The sequence below is a fragment of the Bemisia tabaci genome, chromosome 1 (assembly GCF_918797505.1).
Source record: "Bemisia tabaci chromosome 1, PGI_BMITA_v3".
Classification (NCBI taxonomy): Eukaryota; Metazoa; Arthropoda; class Insecta; order Hemiptera; family Aleyrodidae; genus Bemisia; species Bemisia tabaci.
Window position 1 is genome coordinate 28,770,374 of NC_092793.1, and position 6,000 is coordinate 28,776,373.

The 6,000-nt window shown below is 38.5% G+C and overlaps 1 long non-coding RNA gene across 1 annotated transcript in view; it reads right to left on the reverse strand.

The window, feature by feature from the left end:
- The window catches only part of LOC140224449 (uncharacterized), a 49,894-nt gene extending 46,703 nt beyond the window's left edge, over positions 1–3,191 (reverse strand). The window contains exon 1 of the long non-coding RNA XR_011899727.1: positions 3,075–3,191. This is a non-coding gene — a long non-coding RNA (uncharacterized lncRNA). The remainder of the gene's footprint in view (positions 1–3,074) is intronic.
- Positions 3,192–6,000: the final 2,809 nt, after the last annotated feature.

Consider the following 6,000-nt stretch of genomic DNA (forward strand, 5'->3'; position numbering starts at 1 on the left):
TTTGCTTTTGCTTTGAATTCACGGTTGTCGTCTCTAGTGATCTGAATATTCGGAAGCGAACAAGCGAATGAACCAAATAGGTGTTTGGAAAATTCTTGCATGGATGGGTGTAGTTGTACTTTCGAATTTTACGAACAAGTTGAAAAGCTGGTTTCCGCGATACGTACAAGCTGAATTTTTCCAAAACAGTTTGCTCCATGAAGCACACAAAGTCTCAAAACTCTGCACCGGGCATTTTCAAATTGCAAAAGGCATTCCGATCAGTACAGTAAGCCTTTAAGTGGGCAAAGTAATTGTTATTGCGGACAGTTTCACATTCCTTTGCATAGCTTACGCATACATCGCAAGAATGTTTGTCAAGGCATTTATGCAGCAGATATCCAGAGACATAGGATAGACCATTTTGGAATGGTAATTTCCTATTAATGTATTCGCTGTTACCCATTCTGAAGCTGGTGCTATCAGGCATCAAATCAATTTTTCCTTAGAGTCTTTTTGTTGTCATATGCAGTTACTTCATTTGGAGCATCAGCATCCTCTTCCTCATCAGATTCTTCAGAAATTAGTTGATTCAGCCTCGAGGTCTTTTTGGGCAGCTTTCAGCTTCCTAACCTCGTATTCGTTTAGGATGGCGAGTGTTTTGTCAAAGTCGTCATCACAATAAATTAGACTTAATTGACTTGACATACAAGTCTGAGATGAAGATTATTTGAAAGACTCTCTCAAACTGGATCGGTGTTGGGTTAAGGGCAAATCCGAACAATGTTCGAAACACAGCAAAAAAGTTTTCAAGGCAATCTTGGCATAACTCTAATACAAAAGACAACTCCCCAGCTTCTTATGCATGGCTGCTAGGTTCGCGCCGTTAATATCGGCTCCCTGGATCGTAGTTCTTCTAATTTTAATTGTGGTTGTTTAATTGTAAAAAAAACCATAAAATGCACTATAGTGAAAAATGTTCTACACTAGACGATACTCCTTATCAACCTAGACTTCCTTCCATTGAAAAGAAAAATTATAATTTAAAAATAATCTATTGCAGTAAACATATGTAAGGTGGTACTTTTCAAAGTTACTCTTAAAAGAAAAACAAACAAACAAAAAAAAAACGGGACCTTAGCATTTGCTTTCTGTTCTCAAGACTTTAGAGCAGGATTGTAAAGTTAAATTATTAAGAATTTTGGACTATTTTTTTTATCATTACCATAAGATCAACAGCTTTGAATGTTACACTCGCTCTGTTACCCCAACATTCTTTGATAAAATCAATTTCTACGACTGGTTTCTTGGCAGTGCATTTGGGTGGGATGTCCGCTACAATATGCGTCGCACATTCGAGCATCTGGCTGACGCTCCCACCCATATGGCGAATTTGGGTAGCCATTGATATCTAGAACAACAGAAAAAATACCATAAAGAGAGGAAGCAGGAAGTAGTGAAATAAGAAATTAAACTTATGACTTAGAAAGATGGCGCACACCTTAGCCACCAAGTTGACATGTTATAAGAATAATCTAATGGAAGAAATCATTCCAGAAGAATTCTCCAATTTATAAATTATTAAGACATTATTAACAAGTTAAATTATTAAGAATTTTGGACTATTTTTTTTATCATTGATCATAAGCAGCCACAGAGAAATACATTACGGCATCAAACATCTGAGATGAAGTGACATCAGAGGTGGACTCATTGAATCAAAAAGAACTATATCGATAAGGACATGAGCCTTGGCTTGCATGTACACTTATTGATCTCAGGGCTCACACCAGAACGATAGAGCTCCTTTTCATACAACAACGTCCAAGTAATACTCAGTTATCAATGAGGAAAACTCCTACAGTTGAAATTATTCACGAAGATGTATATCATGTGATACAGTAAAGTTTTTAAGATACATGGTACTTGTGTTACACAACGTCAATTTTTGATTTGAATTTAAGGCATAGATAGAAATAGGAAAGAGATCTGCTGATACCGATTATTTAAGATTCCTTCAGGTACTCAATTCCATACTTCAGAGAAAAACATCCCAGAAAGCCGGACACCTTCCCGGATTCTTCAGACAGTTGCTTATGTATGGCGTCCAACCTATCAACGTCTTGTGAGCTGAATGTCGGCGGAAGGATGGCCGACCGCCAATCCGTTCTTGAATCCTTGTCCTTACGCTGTAGTGGTTCCGGTAGAATCACTGTGGAATCTGTGTCCGTTTCTTCGTCAGTAAGAGTTATGAGGTTTAACTTCTCCCACTACGCCTCCGTCCTAGGGACAGGGCTGGTTTTCCGCCTGAAAAAACAAACACAAACTTACGTTTCCGGAGTATTAGCTTTTCAGCCTGCTGAGCAACTGCAAAAAGTCGGAGATAGACCGCTTTATGCTTGCGGAGAAAGTGTTACTTTAAATTTGTAGTGTTTCCGTATGTCTTTGCCGTTTGTTTTCACCTTCTGCATCGCTTTTAAAATTGGGAAATAGTTTCAAATTCGGGTTTCAGGTTAGCACTGATTGCCTTCCGCATACCTGCATTATTGTGGCAGAGCAATCAATATTGTTACACGCCAAAGTAATTGACTTCGTTTTAAAAGAGCTGTCCTGAAAATAATAAGTTAATGTAGAGAGATCACTACTGCTAAATGGTGCCGGTGCCCAACTAAGAGTTCCAAAAAAAATCATAAAAACTAGATTCCCTGAAATAGAAAAATAACCAATGATTACTTATGAACCGAAGGTCTCCAAGAAAAAGTACATGTTTTAGAGGCCCTTCACTGGCTATCCTGAGAATGTCAATGACTGAGACAAAAGTTTTACTCAGGGGCCTAATATTTTCCTACACGCAGCAACACTCGTTGCAAACTAATAGTGATTGATGAAACAGTTTGCCAAGAATTACACTGACAGCTCTTGTATAAACTTCCTGTACGTCTCATTTTTAAAGGAAACTTTCCATAATCATGCCCTTAACTAAAACATCCAAAAAGTGTAGCTTCTTCTGCTGTGTTGAAGCTGAATATTATACTTGGCTCTTCACTGAGAAAAAACTATGGCTTATAAACCTATTAGAGGTAAATATGGAACACCACTAATAGTAGTACCTCTACATATAATAATAGCACATATACCTTAGTTATGGTACCTGTACCTCAATTAGGTACAGAGACCTTAGTATGGTTCACAGACCGAGAATCATTAGTTTATTTACGACTATTATAGGTGTTTCCATATTTACCTCTAATAGGTTTATAAACCATAGTTTTTTCTCAGTGTTGGCCTGATGGCACTGATTAGTCATGTCGCTTTCATTACCTGTAAACGATAGTAATAATAAAAGAAGATGAGAGAAAACTTTCCGATTCTTTAAGTTTCGCTTTGAACTCTTCCGGCTTCATTTATTCTTTTCAAAATCACTATCACACACTGAGAAAAAACTATGGCTTATAAACCTATTAGAGGTAAATATGGAACACCACTAATAGTAGTACCTCTACATATAATAATAGCACATATACCTTAGTTATGGTACCTGTACCTCAATTAGGTACAGAGACCTTAGTATGGTTCACAGACCGAGAATCATTAGTTTATTTACGACTATTATAGGTGTTCCATATTTACCTCTAATAGGTTTATAAACCATAGTTTTTTCTCAGTGCAACTCAAAACACCCAAATCACTTACTTACAATGCGGTCTTCTTTACGACGATGCCGACAAAATTAGGAATGATTGGAATGCGGCCCTTCGACATGTATGCACTACAGGTGGTGGCGGAGCCGCCATTCCCAAAAAAATTTGTTTCGTGACGTAGAAGTGTATATCGACGTATCAACGAATGAGAGTGAGCTTACAGTTAGAAGCGCGCTTCCATTGCTTCACGCCGACGTGACCCAACTTTAACACAATTCCCGTATAGCTTTCGATATCTTTTGCTGTGACGTAGTAGGGATCTACATTATTTTCTCCTTTTTCCGCTTGCCTCCTTCTTCGTGTTATCATCGAAAATGAAATCCTCATATCTTCAAGCATATAGCTCTTCTTATAGGCTCCATTAGAATCTGCGGCCGTGTGAGCAAGATATCTGTTTTGAAAGGTGATCATGTCGGGTATGTTTCGAAAGTTCAAACTTTCCCGCTACTAAACGGCCCATGTTACAAAAAATGTTCGTCGTTTTGGGCCTTGAAGTGCTTATAACTTTTTGGAAACTCAATGGATCTGCTGAAACTCTCCCACTTTGTGGGCCCAATTTAGGTGCGTCAGTAGATACCAAGATCGTTGAAATCCGTGCCGTCGTTTGGGCTGCAGTCGACTTCAAAACCGAATCAATTTTCAGATTAAGGGAGTTACGTGTATCCGTGGTTGGCTGCCACCTTTTTGTTTTTTGCCACCAAGCAAACGATGTTAATAGATCCCATAACATATCGAGCAACATGTCGCTCATCCATCATGAGAAGAAAAATGATAGTGGTGATCCCCAAAACTCTAAACTAACTTCAAAACTTTGGGAAACCATTGCGGCCGAATCTTAAAAATACCTTGTTTCTGGGCAGTTTCTGTTTTAAAACTATCTACTAGGTATAGTTTCTCAACTACACAAAATATTCACTTCTAATTCACTCCTTCAGAAAACAATGGCTGTTTCAAACGGTTGAAATGTAAAGATCTTTTACGTACTCGTAAAAACATTATAAAATCTATTCTGGGGCTGTAGTATCTTCTGGAAATGATGTTTCCTATTTCAAGAGGCTCCTCTATTCCAACAAATTCAGGCCCAGGTTTTTGCTCATGTTGGAGGATACCATCCATGGCCTCACTACATTCTAGGCCTTTCCTGCATGAGAGAACTGAGAAAAGTTCCAGTAAAGTTTGCAGAACTTGTTCTGCGTGCGCACTTAAAATTGGAGAAAGACGATGTGTAGACGGAGCAAGTTCCGTAAACGTTGTTGAATATCCTCCTAAAATCGAAAAATTGTATGGCGTTTTTTCGGAAACGAATACCTCTCCGACAATATACTGTAGGTATATCGAGCCTGAGTACCTGCCTCTTTGTCACTTTATGTTCGCGTCCTTCAGTTTAGATTCACGAAAGTATCGGAGAATTTCTTAAATGGAGCTGCATCACAGTTGGATATTAACATGTTGTGTATACGGAAAACAGCGCTATGTCCGCTTTGAGACTGATGACAACCATGTAAATGGTGGGATAAAACAGAGACCTGGATAGGAGCCAGTGATAAAGACAATTAGTGGATGTTTCGTGCTGGGCAGCTGTAAAACTATGCACCGCGTTATGCACACATTTCAGGGAACTGCTAACGCAGCCAACGTGCTGGGGATCAAACTCTCACCTCGACGTTGAAAATGTTTAAATAATGTTTTGTCCACAACGCGAGCTACTCATCAGCATGTTTAAGACATTTTTTTTTCTTCTAAGTTTTTTCCTTTGTTACTTAAAATGAAGGTGGATAGGTTTCACGGAGTGTGCTCTGCAATTACTTGTGAATCACACTGGAAAAAAGTAGCTTGAAACAAATCAAAATCAGCTTCGAAGCAAGCTGGAAAAAATCTTAAATTTGCCGCCAAGAAACGTATAGCTTGAAATAAGCATGGCAGTGTTGCTTGAAATTAGCTACCCGGCGGAATCTTAATTATTTTTCGTTTAATGCTCGGATCCAATACTATATACTGACAGTTTTATTCATTTTTCATAAAATTCCATAACGTAGGGATAAAATGTTACTGATTCTTCGACATGGATCATGTTGAAGTCGTCGTGCGTTGCCGCGGGTTTTGTTCTCGGTTTGCAGCACTGTTAAAATGCGCGGCTTTTGGAGATCTCCTGGAATGACTTGAGAATGTAGGAATGTATAACTTAATGCCCGTGTCGAAAATGAAGACGGAGTGGTTACAATCCAATGGAAACTTAATTCAAGATGTTGGCTGCAAACTTAATTTAAGTCTAATTTTTTCAGCTATTTCCAAGATTCGTGTCATGCTTGAAACCAGGAAT